At 63.4% G+C, this 19,841-nt stretch overlaps 6 non-coding genes across 6 annotated transcripts; all 6 read right to left on the bottom strand.

The window, feature by feature from the left end:
• Window positions 1–1,129: 1,129 nt before the first annotated feature.
• On the bottom strand, window positions 1,130–1,248 carry LOC142864593 (5S ribosomal RNA). The gene has a single exon (XR_012915014.1). It is a non-coding gene; the product is annotated as a 5S ribosomal RNA (ribosomal RNA).
• A 3,506-nt stretch (window positions 1,249–4,754) lies between these two features.
• LOC142864677 (5S ribosomal RNA) lies at window positions 4,755–4,873 on the bottom strand. The gene has a single exon (XR_012915028.1). It is a non-coding gene; the product is annotated as a 5S ribosomal RNA (ribosomal RNA).
• A 3,502-nt stretch (window positions 4,874–8,375) lies between these two features.
• LOC142864708 (5S ribosomal RNA) lies at window positions 8,376–8,494 on the bottom strand. The gene has a single exon (XR_012915056.1). It is a non-coding gene; the product is annotated as a 5S ribosomal RNA (ribosomal RNA).
• Window positions 8,495–12,000: 3,506 nt separating this feature from the next.
• On the bottom strand, window positions 12,001–12,119 carry LOC142864377 (5S ribosomal RNA). Its single transcript, XR_012914935.1, has one exon. It is a non-coding gene; the product is annotated as a 5S ribosomal RNA (ribosomal RNA).
• A 3,507-nt stretch (window positions 12,120–15,626) lies between these two features.
• On the bottom strand, window positions 15,627–15,745 carry LOC142864388 (5S ribosomal RNA). The gene has a single exon (XR_012914946.1). It is a non-coding gene; the product is annotated as a 5S ribosomal RNA (ribosomal RNA).
• Window positions 15,746–19,247: 3,502 nt separating this feature from the next.
• LOC142864399 (5S ribosomal RNA) lies at window positions 19,248–19,366 on the bottom strand. Its single transcript, XR_012914957.1, has one exon. It is a non-coding gene; the product is annotated as a 5S ribosomal RNA (ribosomal RNA).
• Window positions 19,367–19,841: the final 475 nt, after the last annotated feature.

Here is a 19,841-nt window from a genome sequence, read left to right on the forward strand (position 1 = left end):
GCCGGGCGGGAAGGAGTCAGTCAGGCAGGGGCCGAGGAGGAGACGGGCTGGGTAAGGGTTAGGGTTAGAGTCAGGGCACAAGTCACAATCGCAAAGACCTGGAAGCGACCCGAGTGCCCATCGACCCACGAGTGCGTAAATGAAATGTGGCGCGTGGACACCACGGAGTGCTATTCGGCTAGGAGGAGCAGCGGTGAGAGGGCACCTCTCGTGGTTCTCCTGGCCAGAGCTGGAACCCGTTCCAGTAAGCCAGGTAGCCCAAGAATGGACACACGAGCACCACGTGCTCGCGCTCACCAGCAAATGGGTACGAACCGATGGACACCTAAGTGGACACAGAGGAATCACCTTCATCGGGTGGGTGTCGGGCGGGTGGGGGGAGGGGATGGGCATACACCTCCATTAGGAATGGGGTGGGTGCGCACCGACTGGGGGATGGGCGCGCTTGAGGCTCTGACCCGAGGGGGGAGGCTGGGAGAGGGCAACGTACCCGACCTTAACATTGGTACCCCCACAATACGCTGGAACAACATCAGAGGTAAATGAATAAGAACACAGGGGGGAGGGGGGCACGGGCAACACATGTCACCTGAATACTTGGACTCCCATCATCTGCTTGAAAAGAGAGAGAAAAGAAAATGCAATCCTAGAGATAAGAGACACTTTTTAAACATAATGAATCCGAAGAGAAAAGTAAAAGGAGGCCTGTGGAGCAGGTCTGGGTGTGACTCCGGATCCCCCAACATCAGGTGCCACCACCAAAGATTCCTACGTGTAGCCCATAGAACCCCAAAAGCAACGGGACGAGTTCTGGTCACATACTCCCTCAAAATGACATCCTGGCCTTCTTCTGGAACTCCCTCCCCTCTCAGACTCTCAAGGTTTCCTCCAGCGTGTCGGTTCCCACAGAGCAGACCTTTGGTCTGAGACCTGACAGTCCAGAAGCCACGCATGCTGCCGCGTGACGGCGGTGTCGCGGCTTGGGACAAGAGGAGGCCCCACGGTGCGGGCTGGGGCGCCAGGCACCGCGGCGGGCGCTGAGGGTGGGGGTGACCCCCGCCCCGGGCCGCCGCCTCGCTCCCAGAGAGGGGACAGAACAAGAGGCAAAACAAAAAAAAAAAAAAGAAGAAGCCTACGGCACCCGGTATTCCCAGGCGGTCTCCCATCCAAGTACTAACCAGGCCCGACCCTGCTTAGCTTCCGAGACCAGACGAGATCGGGCGCGTTCAGGGTGGTGTGGCCCTAGACGGCGGAGGGCGCCCCTGCCCCGCTCAAGAAGCCGAGCCTCTCTGCGCTTCCCCGCCGCCTCCTCCCGCCCCAGGCCCCGCGCCAGCGCTGACCCGCACCGGGCCGGGCCTGTTGAGTTCACCGGCCGGGTCGGGTCCGGGGGGCTCCGAGGGACGGGGTTGACAGGCGGGGCGGGGCGGGCAGGGAGCGGCGGGCCGGGGTGGGGGGCTGTCTCTCTATACACACACACACACACACACACACACACACACTCACACTCACACTCACTCACTCACACTCACACAAGATGCGCCTCCACAGCTGGACTCGCCAAGGTGGAGACCTTCCAGCCCCCCTCCTCTCCTCGCCTGGCCCACCCCCAGCTCGTGGCCGCCGCCGACGCCGCCGCCGCCGCCAATTGCACACGCGCGGGTCGCCCGCCCTTTGACCCCAGGCAGGGGCCGCCCTCCCCGACAACCCCTTTCAGCTGCGCCCCCCACCCTGTGGGTGGGCTGCCGCCTATTCCCCCGGGCCCGGGCTGGGGCACAGCGCATGGGGGAGGGGAGCGAGTGTATGGGGCGTCTCTCTCTCTCTCTCTAGGGATGTGTCCCATGGGTGGGGTGGCGTGGTTTGTGGGGCGCTGAAGAAATCAGTCCCCTCCATCTCCTACCTCTGGAAAACGCCCAAGCCCTTGGAGAACTGCCGGCAACGCGACCGTGGGGGCCGGGACCCTCCTCTGTGTCCTCCTGTGGCCCGGTCCAAGGGGCCTGGGCCTGGCCGGGGCTGCATTGGACCCCGACCACCCTGGCGTGTGGACTCGCTAAAAATCGGCGATTAGATATTGGATTCCAGCTTCATTGAGGTCATTTCACTAATGAGTGCACCGGAAAGAGTTTCCTAATCCATCTGTGAGGGTGGCAACTCAAAGAGAATTTTAAAGCTGACAGAATAGGCGAGGAAAGGCATAGGAGATTTCCACACCCAGTAAGGAAGCCTTTCCCGAAATGGAAGAAAGAAAGGAGCAAACAGAAACACCGGTAGCCCGCCAGGATCAGAGTCTGCCCCCGAGAGAAAGTACCCTGACCAGGTTCACCCGTGGGTGGGTGGCGAGCTAGCGGCATTCAGAAGAGCGAGGCCCGCAGTCTGTGCAGAAGACACCTGCACTCGGGTGTGTGTGGCGGCACGATTCACAAGCAGCTCCAGATGTTAAGCCAAGGAGAAGCCAGGGAGTTCCCAACGCCCCAGGTGTCCTCAGCCCACGACTGGCTGCTGGGGGAATGCGAAGCCCGGCTCCTTGTCTCAGAGCGGGACAACCAGGAGGTGTGACGTACACCCCGGGGTTCCCAGGAGGATCAGGCTGAAGCTGGGACTTGGCCTGAAAGTGTCCCCTCGCATGGCCACCCCCTTCCCCTTCCTGCTCCTCTACTCCTGGTGCCCCTCCATCCAGGGGCCAGACCTTAAAGAGTCACCCGCAAGAGAATCCTGGTCCCAAAGGAGCCTTCTGGGAGACCCGTGCTGAGAGAGGTTGTGGGCATGGCCCGCTGGGGCTCTGCCCGACCCAGGGCTGAGAGATGCAACCTCCCAGCTCTGGGTCCCTGCAGGGGAAGCGTTGGCAAGCACAGGGCCAGTCCTCCAAAGGCCCAGGTGCAGGGAGCCCAGGCCAAGCAGCCTGTGGAAGAAGCCACCCCGGGAACACGACTGCAGGCCACGGCCCTTCCCACCTCCTCCTCCTCCTCCTCCTGCTCCTCCACCCCCCCGACCTCCCACCCCCCCCGACATGGCGCAGGGCTCAGAGACACCTCAGACACTTGCTACCCAAAGTGCAAAGGGCATCAGTTGCTCCTCCAAACCCCCCCCCTGCCCAGCAGACCGCGTTGTCCAGCCAGCCCCCGGGCCTCCCTGGGGTGCCCAGCACAAAAGTGCAGACAACCACCGGACCCTCAATCTCAGTTTTCGGATGTTTTTGCCACTCTAAGGACCCGCAGGCCAGCTGGGCCTTCTGGCAGGACAGAGAGCCCCGGAATCCGACGTGGAGAGCTGGGTGTACGTCCCCACGAGGAGGCGGTCCCCACCTCCGCGGCTCTCCCCTTGCGGGGGGGAAAAGCAGCCACGGGGCCTCAGAGAAGACACCAGGCTGGGCGCCCGCCCCACAGTGGGGGCACGTCCCCCGCAGGCCACTTAGCGACGGCCGATGGCCGGCGGACGGTTGGGTGGCGCGAGACGCTGCGGCCGCCCTGCTACCGGGTTCCTGGGAGGGCGTCCTGGAACCAGCGTCCACACCAAGCCCTTGGAAGGCCCAGGCGACGGAGGAGCCCCGTCAGGCAGGGGCCGAGGACGGTGACGGCCCGGGCGGGGAGGAGCGTGTCAGGCAGGGGCAGAGGACGGTGACAGGTGACAGGCCGGGCGGGAAGGAGTCAGTCAGGCAGGGGCCGAGGAGGAGACGGGCTGGGTAAGGGTTAGGGTTAGAGTCAGGGCACAAGTCACAATCGCAAAGACCTGGAAGCGACCCGAGTGCCCATCGACCCACGAGTGCGTAAATGAAATGTGGCGCGTGGACACCACGGAGTGCTATTCGGCTAGGAGGAGCAGCGGTGAGAGGGCACCTCTCGTGGTTCTCCTGGCCAGAGCTGGAACCCGTTCCAGTAAGCCAGGTAGCCCAAGAATGGACACACGAGCACCACGTGCTCGCGCTCACCAGCAAATGGGTACGAACCGATGGACACCTAAGTGGACACAGAGGAATCACCTTCATCGGGTGGGTGTCGGGCGGGTGGGGGGAGGGGATGGGCATACACCTCCATTAGGAATGGGGTGGGTGCGCACCGACTGGGGGATGGGCGCGCTTGAGGCTCTGACCCGAGGGGGGAGGCTGGGAGAGGGCAACGTACCCGACCTTAACATTGGTACCCCCACAATACGCTGGAACAACATCAGAGGTAAATGAATAAGAACACAGGGGGGAGGGGGGCACGGGCAACACATGTCACCTTAATACTTGGACTCCCATCATCTGCTTGAAAAGAGAGAGAAAAGAAAATGCAATCCTAGAGATAAGAGACACTTTTTAAACATAATGAATCCGAAGAGAAAAGTAAAAGGAGGCCTGTGGAGCAGGTCTGGGTGTGACTCCGGATCCCCCAACATCAGGTGCCACCACCAAAGATTCCTACGTGTAGCCCATAGAACCCCAAAAGCAACGGGACGAGTTCTGGTCACATACTCCCTCAAAATGACATCCTGGCCTTCTTCTGGAACTCCCTCCCCTCTCAGACTCTCAAGGTTTCCTCCAGCGTGTCGGTTCCCACAGAGCAGACCTTTGGTCTGAGACCTGACAGTCCAGAAGCCACGCATGCTGCCGCGTGACGGCGGTGTCGCGGCTTGGGACAAGAGGAGGCCCCACGGTGCGGGCTGGGGCGCCAGGCACCGCGGCGGGCGCTGAGGGTGGGGGTGACCCCCGCCCCGGGCCGCCGCCTCGCTCCCAGAGAGGGGACAGAACAAGAGGCAAAACAAAAAAAAAAAAAAGAAGAAGCCTACGGCACCCGGTATTCCCAGGCGGTCTCCCATCCAAGTACTAACCAGGCCCGACCCTGCTTAGCTTCCGAGACCAGACGAGATCGGGCGCGTTCAGGGTGGTGTGGCCCTAGACGGCGGAGGGCGCCCCTGCCCCGCTCAAGAAGCCGAGCCTCTCTGCGCTTCCCCGCCGCCTCCTCCCGCCCCAGGCCCCGCGCCAGCGCTGACCCGCACCGGGCCGGGCCTGTTGAGTTCACCGGCCGGGTCCGGGGGGCTCCGAGGGACGGGGTTGACAGGCGGGGCGGGGCGGGCAGGGAGCGGCGGGCCGGGGTGGGGGGCTGTCTCTCTATACACACACACACACACACACACACACACACACTCACACTCACACTCACTCACTCACACTCACACAAGATGCGCCTCCACAGCTGGACTCGCCAAGGTGGAGACCTTCCAGCCCCCCTCCTCTCCTCGCCTGGCCCACCCCCAGCTCGTGGCCGCCGCCGACGCCGCCGCCGCCGCCGATTGCGCACGCGCGGGTCGCCCGCCCTTTGACCCCAGGCAGGGGCCGCCCTCCCCGACAACCCCTTTCAGCTGCGCCCCCCACCCTGTGGGTGGGCTGCCGCCTATTCCCCCGGGCCCGGGCTGGGGCACAGCGCATGGGGGAGGGGAGCGAGTGTATGGGGCGTCTCTCTCTCTCTCTCTAGGGATGTGTCCCATGGGTGGGGTGGCGTGGTTTGTGGGGCGCTGAAGAAATCAGTCCCCTCCATCTCCTACCTCTGGAAAACGCCCAAGCCCTTGGAGAACTGCCGGCAACGCGACCGTGGGGGCCGGGACCCTCCTCTGTGTCCTCCTGTGGCCCGGTCCAAGGGGCCTGGGCCTGGCCGGGGCTGCATTGGACCCCGACCACCCTGGCGTGTGGACTCGCTAAAAATCGGCGATTAGATATTGGATTCCAGCTTCATTGAGGTCATTTCACTAATGAGTGCACCGGAAAGAGTTTCCTAATCCATCTGTGAGGGTGGCAACTGAAAGAGAATTTTAAAGCTGACAGAATAGGCGAGGAAAGGCATAGGAGATTTCCACACCCAGTAAGGAAGCCTTTCCCGAAATGGAAGAAAGAAAGGAGCAAACAGAAACACCGGTAGCCCGCCAGGATCAGAGTCTGCCCCCGAGAGAAAGTACCCTGACCAGGTTCACCCGTGGGTGGGTGGCGAGCTAGCGGCATTCAGAAGAGCGAGGCCCGCAGTCTGTGCAGAAGACACCTGCACTCGGGTGTGTGTGGCGGCACGATTCACAAGCAGCTCCAGATGTTAAGCCAAGGAGAAGCCAGGGAGTTCCCAACGCCCCAGGTGTCCTCAGCCCACGACTGGCTGCTGGGGGAATGCGAAGCCCGGCTCCTTGTCTCAGAGCGGGACAACCAGGAGGTGTGACGTACACCCCGGGGTTCCCAGGAGGATCAGGCTGAAGCTGGGACTTGGCCTGAAAGTGTCCCCTCGCATGGCCACCCCCTTCCCCTTCCTGCTCCTCTACTCCTGGTGCCCCTCCATCCAGGGGCCAGACCTTAAAGAGTCACCCGCAAGAGAATCCTGGTCCCAAAGGAGCCTTCTGGGGGACCCGTGCTGAGAGAGGTTGTGGGCATGGCCCGCTGGGGCTCTGCCCGACCCAGGGCTGAGAGATGCAACCTCCCAGCTCTGGGTCCCTGCAGGGGAAGCGTTGGCAAGCACAGGGCCAGTCCTCCAAAGGCCCAGGTGCAGGGAGCCCAGGCCAAGCAGCCTGTGGAAGAAGCCACCCCGGGAACACGACTGCAGGCCACGGCCCTTCCCACCTCCTCCTCCTCCTCCTCCTGCTCCTCCACCCCCCCGACCTCCCACCCCCCCCCGACATGGCGCAGGGCTCAGAGACACCTCAGACACTTGCTACCCAAAGTGCAAAGGGCATCAGTTGCTCCTCCAAACCCCCCCCCTGCCCAGCAGACCGCGTTGTCCAGCCAGCCCCCGGGCCTCCCTGGGGTGCCCAGCACAAAAGTGCAGACAACCACCGGACCCTCAATCTCAGTTTTCGGATGTTTTTGCCACTCTAAGGACCCGCAGGCCAGCTGGGCCTTCTGGCAGGACAGAGAGCCCCGGAATCCGACGTGGAGAGCTGGGTGTACGTCCCCACGAGGAGGCGGTCCCCACCTCCGCGGCTCTCCCCTTGCGGGGGGGAAAAGCAGCCACGGGGCCTCAGAGAAGACACCAGGCTGGGCGCCCGCCCCACAGTGGGGGCACGTCCCCCGCAGGCCACTTAGCGACGGCCGCCGGCCGGCGGACGGTTGGGTGGCGCGAGACGCTGCGGCCGCCCTGCTACCGGGTTCCTGGGAGGGCGTCCTGGAACCAGCGTCCACACCAAGCCCTTGGAAGGCCCAGGCGACGGAGGAGCCCCGTCAGGCAGGGGCCGAGGACGGTGACGGCCCGGGCGGGGAGGAGCGTGTCAGGCAGGGGCAGAGGACGGTGACAGGTGACAGGCCGGGCGGGAAGGAGTCAGTCAGGCAGGGGCCGAGGAGGAGACGGGCTGGGTAAGGGTTAGGGTTAGAGTCAGGGCACAAGTCACAATCGCAAAGACCTGGAAGCGACCCGAGTGCCCATCGACCCACGAGTGCGTAAATGAAATGTGGCGCGTGGACACCACGGAGTGCTATTCGGCTAGGAGGAGCAGCGGTGAGAGGGCACCTCTCGTGGTTCTCCTGGCCAGAGCTGGAACCCGTTCCAGTAAGCCAGGTAGCCCAAGAATGGACACACGAGCACCACGTGCTCGCGCTCACCAGCAAATGGGTACGAACCGATGGACACCTAAGTGGACACAGAGGAATCACCTTCATCGGGTGGGTGTCGGGCGGGTGGGGGGAGGGGATGGGCATACACCTCCATTAGGAATGGGGTGGGTGCGCACCGACTGGGGGATGGGCGCGCTTGAGGCTCTGACCCGAGGGGGGAGGCTGGGAGAGGGCAACGTACCCGACCTTAACATTGGTACCCCCACAATACGCTGGAACAACATCAGAGGTAAATGAATAAGAACACAGGGGGGAGGGGGGCACGGGCAACACATGTCACCTGAATACTTGGACTCCCATCATCTGCTTGAAAAGAGAGAGAAAAGAAAATGCAATCCTAGAGATAAGAGACACTTTTTAAACATAATGAATCCGAAGAGAAAAGTAAAAGGAGGCCTGTGGAGCAGGTCTGGGTGTGACTCCGGATCCCCCAACATCAGGTGCCACCACCAAAGATTCCTACGTGTAGCCCATAGAACCCCAAAAGCAACGGGACGAGTTCTGGTCACATACTCCCTCAAAATGACATCCTGGCCTTCTTCTGGAACTCCCTCCCCTCTCAGACTCTCAAGGTTTCCTCCAGCGTGTCGGTTCCCACAGAGCAGACCTTTGGTCTGAGACCTGACAGTCCAGAAGCCACGCATGCTGCCGCGTGACGGCGGTGTCGCGGCTTGGGACAAGAGGAGGCCCCACGGTGCGGGCTGGGGCGCCAGGCACCGCGGCGGGCGCTGAGGGTGGGGGTGACCCCCGCCCCGGGCCGCCGCCTCGCTCCCAGAGAGGGGACAGAACAAGAGGCAAAACAAAAAAAAAAAAAAGAAGAAGCCTACGGCACCCGGTATTCCCAGGCGGTCTCCCATCCAAGTACTAACCAGGCCCGACCCTGCTTAGCTTCCGAGACCAGACGAGATCGGGCGCGTTCAGGGTGGTGTGGCCCTAGACGGCGGAGGGCGCCCCTGCCCCGCTCAAGAAGCCGAGCCTCTCTGCGCTTCCCCGCCGCCTCCTCCCGCCCCAGGCCCCGCGCCAGCGCTGACCCGCACCGGGCCGGGCCTGTTGAGTTCACCGGCCGGGTCGGGTCCGGGGGGCTCCGAGGGACGGGGTTGACAGGCGGGGCGGGGCGGGCAGGGAGCGGCGGGCCGGGGTGGGGGGCTGTCTCTCTATACACACACACACACACACACACACACACACACTCACACTCACACTCACTCACTCACACTCACACAAGATGCGCCTCCACAGCTGGACTCGCCAAGGTGGAGACCTTCCAGCCCCCCTCCTCTCCTCGCCTGGCCCACCCCCAGCTCGTGGCCGCCGCCGACGCCGCCGCCGCCGCCAATTGCACACGCGCGGGTCGCCCGCCCTTTGACCCCAGGCAGGGGCCGCCCTCCCCGACAACCCCTTTCAGCTGCGCCCCCCACCCTGTGGGTGGGCTGCCGCCTATTCCCCCGGGCCCGGGCTGGGGCACAGCGCATGGGGGAGGGGAGCGAGTGTATGGGGCGTCTCTCTCTCTCTCTCTAGGGATGTGTCCCATGGGTGGGGTGGCGTGGTTTGTGGGGCGCTGAAGAAATCAGTCCCCTCCATCTCCTACCTCTGGAAAACGCCCAAGCCCTTGGAGAACTGCCGGCAACGCGACCGTGGGGGCCGGGACCCTCCTCTGTGTCCTCCTGTGGCCCGGTCCAAGGGGCCTGGGCCTGGCCGGGGCTGCATTGGACCCCGACCACCCTGGCGTGTGGACTCGCTAAAAATCGGCGATTAGATATTGGATTCCAGCTTCATTGAGGTCATTTCACTAATGAGTGCACCGGAAAGAGTTTCCTAATCCATCTGTGAGGGTGGCAACTCAAAGAGAATTTTAAAGCTGACAGAATAGGCGAGGAAAGGCATAGGAGATTTCCACACCCAGTAAGGAAGCCTTTCCCGAAATGGAAGAAAGAAAGGAGCAAACAGAAACACCGGTAGCCCGCCAGGATCAGAGTCTGCCCCCGAGAGAAAGTACCCTGACCAGGTTCACCCGTGGGTGGGTGGCGAGCTAGCGGCATTCAGAAGAGCGAGGCCCGCAGTCTGTGCAGAAGACACCTGCACTCGGGTGTGTGTGGCGGCACGATTCACAAGCAGCTCCAGATGTTAAGCCAAGGAGAAGCCAGGGAGTTCCCAACGCCCCAGGTGTCCTCAGCCCACGACTGGCTGCTGGGGGAATGCGAAGCCCGGCTCCTTGTCTCAGAGCGGGACAACCAGGAGGTGTGACGTACACCCCGGGGTTCCCAGGAGGATCAGGCTGAAGCTGGGACTTGGCCTGAAAGTGTCCCCTCGCATGGCCACCCCCTTCCCCTTCCTGCTCCTCTACTCCTGGTGCCCCTCCATCCAGGGGCCAGACCTTAAAGAGTCACCCGCAAGAGAATCCTGGTCCCAAAGGAGCCTTCTGGGAGACCCGTGCTGAGAGAGGTTGTGGGCATGGCCCGCTGGGGCTCTGCCCGACCCAGGGCTGAGAGATGCAACCTCCCAGCTCTGGGTCCCTGCAGGGGAAGCGTTGGCAAGCACAGGGCCAGTCCTCCAAAGGCCCAGGTGCAGGGAGCCCAGGCCAAGCAGCCTGTGGAAGAAGCCACCCCGGGAACACGACTGCAGGCCACGGCCCTTCCCACCTCCTCCTCCTCCTCCTCCTGCTCCTCCACCCCCCCGACCTCCCACCCCCCCCGACATGGCGCAGGGCTCAGAGACACCTCAGACACTTGCTACCCAAAGTGCAAAGGGCATCAGTTGCTCCTCCAAACCCCCCCCCTGCCCAGCAGACCGCGTTGTCCAGCCAGCCCCCGGGCCTCCCTGGGGTGCCCAGCACAAAAGTGCAGACAACCACCGGACCCTCAATCTCAGTTTTCGGATGTTTTTGCCACTCTAAGGACCCGCAGGCCAGCTGGGCCTTCTGGCAGGACAGAGAGCCCCGGAATCCGACGTGGAGAGCTGGGTGTACGTCCCCACGAGGAGGCGGTCCCCACCTCCGCGGCTCTCCCCTTGCGGGGGGGAAAAGCAGCCACGGGGCCTCAGAGAAGACACCAGGCTGGGCGCCCGCCCCACAGTGGGGGCACGTCCCCCGCAGGCCACTTAGCGACGGCCGATGGCCGGCGGACGGTTGGGTGGCGCGAGACGCTGCGGCCGCCCTGCTACCGGGTTCCTGGGAGGGCGTCCTGGAACCAGCGTCCACACCAAGCCCTTGGAAGGCCCAGGCGACGGAGGAGCCCCGTCAGGCAGGGGCCGAGGACGGTGACGGCCCGGGCGGGGAGGAGCGTGTCAGGCAGGGGCAGAGGACGGTGACAGGTGACAGGCCGGGCGGGAAGGAGTCAGTCAGGCAGGGGCCGAGGAGGAGACGGGCTGGGTAAGGGTTAGGGTTAGAGTCAGGGCACAAGTCACAATCGCAAAGACCTGGAAGCGACCCGAGTGCCCATCGACCCACGAGTGCGTAAATGAAATGTGGCGCGTGGACACCACGGAGTGCTATTCGGCTAGGAGGAGCAGCGGTGAGAGGGCACCTCTCGTGGTTCTCCTGGCCAGAGCTGGAACCCGTTCCAGTAAGCCAGGTAGCCCAAGAATGGACACACGAGCACCACGTGCTCGCGCTCACCAGCAAATGGGTACGAACCGATGGACACCTAAGTGGACACAGAGGAATCACCTTCATCGGGTGGGTGTCGGGCGGGTGGGGGGAGGGGATGGGCATACACCTCCATTAGGAATGGGGTGGGTGCGCACCGACTGGGGGATGGGCGCGCTTGAGGCTCTGACCCGAGGGGGGAGGCTGGGAGAGGGCAACGTACCCGACCTTAACATTGGTACCCCCACAATACGCTGGAACAACATCAGAGGTAAATGAATAAGAACACAGGGGGGAGGGGGGCACGGGCAACACATGTCACCTTAATACTTGGACTCCCATCATCTGCTTGAAAAGAGAGAGAAAAGAAAATGCAATCCTAGAGATAAGAGACACTTTTTAAACATAATGAATCCGAAGAGAAAAGTAAAAGGAGGCCTGTGGAGCAGGTCTGGGTGTGACTCCGGATCCCCCAACATCAGGTGCCACCACCAAAGATTCCTACGTGTAGCCCATAGAACCCCAAAAGCAACGGGACGAGTTCTGGTCACATACTCCCTCAAAATGACATCCTGGCCTTCTTCTGGAACTCCCTCCCCTCTCAGACTCTCAAGGTTTCCTCCAGCGTGTCGGTTCCCACAGAGCAGACCTTTGGTCTGAGACCTGACAGTCCAGAAGCCACGCATGCTGCCGCGTGACGGCGGTGTCGCGGCTTGGGACAAGAGGAGGCCCCACGGTGCGGGCTGGGGCGCCAGGCACCGCGGCGGGCGCTGAGGGTGGGGGTGACCCCCGCCCCGGGCCGCCGCCTCGCTCCCAGAGAGGGGACAGAACAAGAGGCAAAACAAAAAAAAAAAAAAGAAGAAGCCTACGGCACCCGGTATTCCCAGGCGGTCTCCCATCCAAGTACTAACCAGGCCCGACCCTGCTTAGCTTCCGAGACCAGACGAGATCGGGCGCGTTCAGGGTGGTGTGGCCCTAGACGGCGGAGGGCGCCCCTGCCCCGCTCAAGAAGCCGAGCCTCTCTGCGCTTCCCCGCCGCCTCCTCCCGCCCCAGGCCCCGCGCCAGCGCTGACCCGCACCGGGCCGGGCCTGTTGAGTTCACCGGCCGGGTCGGGTCCGGGGGGCTCCGAGGGACGGGGTTGACAGGCGGGGCGGGGCGGGCAGGGAGCGGCGGGCCGGGGTGGGGGGCTGTCTCTCTATACACACACACACACACACACACACACACACACTCACACTCACACTCACTCACTCACACTCACACAAGATGCGCCTCCACAGCTGGACTCGCCAAGGTGGAGACCTTCCAGCCCCCCTCCTCTCCTCGCCTGGCCCACCCCCAGCTCGTGGCCGCCGCCGACGCCGCCGCCGCCGCCGATTGCGCACGCGCGGGTCGCCCGCCCTTTGACCCCAGGCAGGGGCCGCCCTCCCCGACAACCCCTTTCAGCTGCGCCCCCCACCCTGTGGGTGGGCTGCCGCCTATTCCCCCGGGCCCGGGCTGGGGCACAGCGCATGGGGGAGGGGAGCGAGTGTATGGGGCGTCTCTCTCTCTCTCTCTAGGGATGTGTCCCATGGGTGGGGTGGCGTGGTTTGTGGGGCGCTGAAGAAATCAGTCCCCTCCATCTCCTACCTCTGGAAAACGCCCAAGCCCTTGGAGAACTGCCGGCAACGCGACCGTGGGGGCCGGGACCCTCCTCTGTGTCCTCCTGTGGCCCGGTCCAAGGGGCCTGGGCCTGGCCGGGGCTGCATTGGACCCCGACCACCCTGGCGTGTGGACTCGCTAAAAATCGGCGATTAGATATTGGATTCCAGCTTCATTGAGGTCATTTCACTAATGAGTGCACCGGAAAGAGTTTCCTAATCCATCTGTGAGGGTGGCAACTGAAAGAGAATTTTAAAGCTGACAGAATAGGCGAGGAAAGGCATAGGAGATTTCCACACCCAGTAAGGAAGCCTTTCCCGAAATGGAAGAAAGAAAGGAGCAAACAGAAACACCGGTAGCCCGCCAGGATCAGAGTCTGCCCCCGAGAGAAAGTACCCTGACCAGGTTCACCCGTGGGTGGGTGGCGAGCTAGCGGCATTCAGAAGAGCGAGGCCCGCAGTCTGTGCAGAAGACACCTGCACTCGGGTGTGTGTGGCGGCACGATTCACAAGCAGCTCCAGATGTTAAGCCAAGGAGAAGCCAGGGAGTTCCCAACGCCCCAGGTGTCCTCAGCCCACGACTGGCTGCTGGGGGAATGCGAAGCCCGGCTCCTTGTCTCAGAGCGGGACAACCAGGAGGTGTGACGTACACCCCGGGGTTCCCAGGAGGATCAGGCTGAAGCTGGGACTTGGCCTGAAAGTGTCCCCTCGCATGGCCACCCCCTTCCCCTTCCTGCTCCTCTACTCCTGGTGCCCCTCCATCCAGGGGCCAGACCTTAAAGAGTCACCCGCAAGAGAATCCTGGTCCCAAAGGAGCCTTCTGGGGGACCCGTGCTGAGAGAGGTTGTGGGCATGGCCCGCTGGGGCTCTGCCCGACCCAGGGCTGAGAGATGCAACCTCCCAGCTCTGGGTCCCTGCAGGGGAAGCGTTGGCAAGCACAGGGCCAGTCCTCCAAAGGCCCAGGTGCAGGGAGCCCAGGCCAAGCAGCCTGTGGAAGAAGCCACCCCGGGAACACGACTGCAGGCCACGGCCCTTCCCACCTCCTCCTCCTCCTCCTCCTGCTCCTCCACCCCCCCGACCTCCCACCCCCCCCCGACATGGCGCAGGGCTCAGAGACACCTCAGACACTTGCTACCCAAAGTGCAAAGGGCATCAGTTGCTCCTCCAAACCCCCCCCCTGCCCAGCAGACCACGTTGTCCAGCCAGCCCCCGGGCCTCCCTGGGGTGCCCAGCACAAAAGTGCAGACAACCACCGGACCCTCAATCTCAGTTTTCGGATGTTTTTGCCACTCTAAGGACCCGCAGGCCAGCTGGGCCTTCTGGCAGGACAGAGAGCCCCGGAATCCGACGTGGAGAGCTGGGTGTACGTCCCCACGAGGAGGCGGTCCCCACCTCCGCGGCTCTCCCCTTGCGGGGGGGAAAAGCAGCCACGGGGCCTCAGAGAAGACACCAGGCTGGGCGCCCGCCCCACAGTGGGGGCACGTCCCCCGCAGGCCACTTAGCGACGGCCGCCGGCCGGCGGACGGTTGGGTGGCGCGAGACGCTGCGGCCGCCCTGCTACCGGGTTCCTGGGAGGGCGTCCTGGAACCAGCGTCCACACCAAGCCCTTGGAAGGCCCAGGCGACGGAGGAGCCCCGTCAGGCAGGGGCCGAGGACGGTGACGGCCCGGGCGGGGAGGAGCGTGTCAGGCAGGGGCAGAGGACGGTGACAGGTGACAGGCCGGGCGGGAAGGAGTCAGTCAGGCAGGGGCCGAGGAGGAGACGGGCTGGGTAAGGGTTAGGGTTAGAGTCAGGGCACAAGTCACAATCGCAAAGACCTGGAAGCGACCCGAGTGCCCATCGACCCACGAGTGCGTAAATGAAATGTGGCGCGTGGACACCACGGAGTGCTATTCGGCTAGGAGGAGCAGCGGTGAGAGGGCACCTCTCGTGGTTCTCCTGGCCAGAGCTGGAACCCGTTCCAGTAAGCCAGGTAGCCCAAGAATGGACACACGAGCACCACGTGCTCGCGCTCACCAGCAAATGGGTACGAACCGATGGACACCTAAGTGGACACAGAGGAATCACCTTCATCGGGTGGGTGTCGGGCGGGTGGGGGGAGGGGATGGGCATACACCTCCATTAGGAATGGGGTGGGTGCGCACCGACTGGGGGATGGGCGCGCTTGAGGCTCTGACCCGAGGGGGGAGGCTGGGAGAGGGCAACGTACCCGACCTTAACATTGGTACCCCCACAATACGCTGGAACAACATCAGAGGTAAATGAATAAGAACACAGGGGGGAGGGGGGCACGGGCAACACATGTCACCTGAATACTTGGACTCCCATCATCTGCTTGAAAAGAGAGAGAAAAGAAAATGCAATCCTAGAGATAAGAGACACTTTTTAAACATAATGAATCCGAAGAGAAAAGTAAAAGGAGGCCTGTGGAGCAGGTCTGGGTGTGACTCCGGATCCCCCAACATCAGGTGCCACCACCAAAGATTCCTACGTGTAGCCCATAGAACCCCAAAAGCAACGGGACGAGTTCTGGTCACATACTCCCTCAAAATGACATCCTGGCCTTCTTCTGGAACTCCCTCCCCTCTCAGACTCTCAAGGTTTCCTCCAGCGTGTCGGTTCCCACAGAGCAGACCTTTGGTCTGAGACCTGACAGTCCAGAAGCCACGCATGCTGCCGCGTGACGGCGGTGTCGCGGCTTGGGACAAGAGGAGGCCCCACGGTGCGGGCTGGGGCGCCAGGCACCGCGGCGGGCGCTGAGGGTGGGGGTGACCCCCGCCCCGGGCCGCCGCCTCGCTCCCAGAGAGGGGACAGAACAAGAGGCAAAACAAAAAAAAAAAAAAGAAGAAGCCTACGGCACCCGGTATTCCCAGGCGGTCTCCCATCCAAGTACTAACCAGGCCCGACCCTGCTTAGCTTCCGAGACCAGACGAGATCGGGCGCGTTCAGGGTGGTGTGGCCCTAGACGGCGGAGGGCGCCCCTGCCCCGCTCAAGAAGCCGAGCCTCTCTGCGCTTCCCCGCCGCCTCCTCCCGCCCCAGGCCCCGCGCCAGCGCTGACCCGCACCGGGCCGGGCCTGTTGAGTTCACCGGCCGGGTCCGGGGGGCTCCGAGGGACGGGGTTGACAGGCGGGGCGGGGCGGGCAGGGAGCGGCGGGCCGGGGTGGGGGGCTGTCTCTCTATACACACACACACACACACACACACACACACACTCACACTCACACTCACTCACTCACACTCACACAAGATGCGCCTCCACAGCTGGACTCGCCAAGGTGGAGACCTTCCAGCCCCCCTCCTCTCCTCGCCTGGCCCACCCCCAGCTCGTGGCCGCCGCCGACGCCGCCGCCGCCGCCGATTGCGCACGCGCGGGTCGCCCGCCCTTTGACCCCAGGCAGGGGCCGCCCTCCCCGACAACCCCTTTCAGCTGCGCCCCCCACCCTGTGGGTGGGCTGCCGCCTATTCCCCCGGGCCCGGGCTGGGGCACAGCGCATGGGGGAGGGGAGCGAGTGTATGGGGCGTCTCTCTCTCTCTCTCTAGGGATGTGTCCCATGGGTGGGGTGGCGTGGTTTGTGGGGCGCTGAAGAAATCAGTCCCCTCCATCTCCTACCTCTGGAAAACGCCCAAGCCCTTGGAGAACTGCCGGCAACGCGACCGTGGGGGCCGGGACCCTCCTCTGTGTCCTCCTGTGGCCCGGTCCAAGGGGCCTGGGCCTGGCCGGGGCTGCATTGGACCCCGACCACCCTGGCGTGTGGACTCGCTAAAAATCGGCGATTAGATATTGGATTCCAGCTTCATTGAGGTCATTTCACTAATGAGTGCACCGGAAAGAGTTTCCTAATCCATCTGTGAGGGTGGCAACTGAAAGAGAATTTTAAAGCTGACAGAATAGGCGAGGAAAGGCATAGGAGATTTCCACACCCAGTAAGGAAGCCTTTCCCGAAATGGAAGAAAGAAAGGAGCAAACAGAAACACCGGTAGCCCGCCAGGATCAGAGTCTGCCCCCGAGAGAAAGTACCCTGACCAGGTTCACCCGTGGGTGGGTGGCGAGCTAGCGGCATTCAGAAGAGCGAGGCCCGCAGTCTGTGCAGAAGACACCTGCACTCGGGTGTGTGTGGCGGCACGATTCACAAGCAGCTCCAGATGTTAAGCCAAGGAGAAGCCAGGGAGTTCCCAACGCCCCAGGTGTCCTCAGCCCACGACTGGCTGCTGGGGGAATGCGAAGCCCGGCTCCTTGTCTCAGAGCGGGACAACCAGGAGGTGTGACGTACACCCCGGGGTTCCCAGGAGGATCAGGCTGAAGCTGGGACTTGGCCTGAAAGTGTCCCCTCGCATGGCCACCCCCTTCCCCTTCCTGCTCCTCTACTCCTGGTGCCCCTCCATCCAGGGGCCAGACCTTAAAGAGTCACCCGCAAGAGAATCCTGGTCCCAAAGGAGCCTTCTGGGGGACCCGTGCTGAGAGAGGTTGTGGGCATGGCCCGCTGGGGCTCTGCCCGACCCAGGGCTGAGAGATGCAACCTCCCAGCTCTGGGTCCCTGCAGGGGAAGCGTTGGCAAGCACAGGGCCAGTCCTCCAAAGGCCCAGGTGCAGGGAGCCCAGGCCAAGCAGCCTGTGGAAGAAGCCACCCCGGGAACACGACTGCAGGCCACGGCCCTTCCCACCTCCTCCTCCTCCTCCTCCTGCTCCTCCACCCCCCCGACCTCCCACCCCCCCCCGACATGGCGCAGGGCTCAGAGACACCTCAGACACTTGCTACCCAAAGTGCAAAGGGCATCAGTTGCTCCTCCAAACCCCCCCCCTGCCCAGCAGACCGCGTTGTCCAGCCAGCCCCCGGGCCTCCCTGGGGTGCCCAGCACAAAAGTGCAGACAACCACCGGACCCTCAATCTCAGTTTTCGGATGTTTTTGCCACTCTAAGGACCCGCAGGCCAGCTGGGCCTTCTGGCAGGACAGAGAGCCCCGGAATCCGACGTGGAGAGCTGGGTGTACGTCCCCACGAGGAGGCGGTCCCCACCTCCGCGGCTCTCCCCTTGCGGGGGGGAAAAGCAGCCACGGGGCCTCAGAGAAGACACCAGGCTGGGCGCCCGCCCCACAGTGGGGGCACGTCCCCCGCAGGCCACTTAGCGACGGCCGCCGGCCGGCGGACGGTTGGGTGGCGCGAGACGCTGCGGCCGCCCTGCTACCGGGTTCCTGGGAGGGCGTCCTGGAACCAGCGTCCACACCAAGCCCTTGGAAGGCCCAGGCGACGGAGGAGCCCCGTCAGGCAGGGGCCGAGGACGGTGACGGCCCGGGCGGGGAGGAGCGTGTCAGGCAGGGGCAGAGGACGGTGACAGGTGACAGGCCGGGCGGGAAGGAGTCAGTCAGGCAGGGGCCGAGGAGGAGACGGGCTGGGTAAGGGTTAGGGTTAGAGTCAGGGCACAAGTCACAATCGCAAAGACCTGGAAGCGACCCGAGTGCCCATCGACCCACGAGTGCGTAAATGAAATGTGGCGCGTGGACACCACGGAGTGCTATTCGGCTAGGAGGAGCAGCGGTGAGAGGGCACCTCTCGTGGTTCTCCTGGCCAGAGCTGGAACCCGTTCCAGTAAGCCAGGTAGCCCAAGAATGGACACACGAGCACCACGTGCTCGCGCTCACCAGCAAATGGGTACGAACCGATGGACACCTAAGTGGACACAGAGGAATCACCTTCATCGGGTGGGTGTCGGGCGGGTGGGGGGAGGGGATGGGCATACACCTCCATTAGGAATGGGGTGGGTGCGCACCGACTGGGGGATGGGCGCGCTTGAGGCTCTGACCCGAGGGGGGAGGCTGGGAGAGGGCAACGTACCCGACCTTAACATTGGTACCCCCACAATACGCTGGAACAACATCAGAGGTAAATGAATAAGAACACAGGGGGGAGGGGGGCACGGGCAACACATGTCACCTTAATACTTGGACTCCCATCATCTGCTTGAAAAGAGAGAGAAAAGAAAATGCAATCCTAGAGATAAGAGACACTTTTTAAACATAATGAATCCGAAGAGAAAAGTAAAAGGAGGCCTGTGGAGCAGGTCTGGGTGTGACTCCGGATCCCCCAACATCAGGTGCCACCACCAAAGATTCCTACGTGTAGCCCATAGAACCCCAAAAGCAACGGGACGAGTTCTGGTCACATACTCCCTCAAAATGACATCCTGGCCTTCTTCTGGAACTCCCTCCCCTCTCAGACTCTCAAGGTTTCCTCCAGCGTGTCGGTTCCCACAGAGCAGACCTTTGGTCTGAGACCTGACAGTCCAGAAGCCACGCATGCTGCCGCGTGACGGCGGTGTCGCGGCTTGGGACAAGAGGAGGCCCCACGGTGCGGGCTGGGGCGCCAGGCACCGCGGCGGGCGCTGAGGGTGGGGGTGACCCCCGCCCCGGGCCGCCGCCTCGCTCCCAGAGAGGGGACAGAACAAGAGGCAAAACAAAAAAAAAAAAAAGAAGAAGCCTACGGCACCCGGTATTCCCAGGCGGTCTCCCATCCAAGTACTAACCAGGCCCGACCCTGCTTAGCTTCCGAGACCAGACGAGATCGGGCGCGTTCAGGGTGGTGTGGCCCTAGACGGCGGAGGGCGCCCCTGCCCCGCTCAAGAAGCCGAGCCTCTCTGCGCTTCCCCGCCGCCTCCTCCCGCCCCAGGCCCCGCGCCAGCGCTGACCCGCACCGGGCCGGGCCTGTTGAGTTCACCGGCCGGGTCCGGGGGGCTCCGAGGGACGGGGTTGACAGGCGGGGCGGGGCGGGCAGGGAGCGGCGGGCCGGGGTGGGGGGCTGTCTCTCTATACACACACACACACACACACACACACACACACTCACACTCACACTCACTCACTCACACTCACACAAGATGCGCCTCCACAGCTGGACTCGCCAAGGTGGAGACCTTCCAGCCCCCCTCCTCTCCTCGCCTGGCCCACCCCCAGCTCGTGGCCGCCGCCGACGCCGCCGCCGCCGCCGATTGCGCACGCGCGGGTCGCCCGCCCTTTGACCCCAGGCAGGGGCCGCCCTCCCCGACAACCCCTTTCAGCTGCGCCCCCCACC

The sequence above is a fragment of the Microcebus murinus genome, chromosome 25 (assembly GCF_040939455.1).
Source record: "Microcebus murinus isolate Inina chromosome 25, M.murinus_Inina_mat1.0, whole genome shotgun sequence".
NCBI classification, from domain to species: domain Eukaryota; kingdom Metazoa; phylum Chordata; class Mammalia; order Primates; family Cheirogaleidae; genus Microcebus; species Microcebus murinus.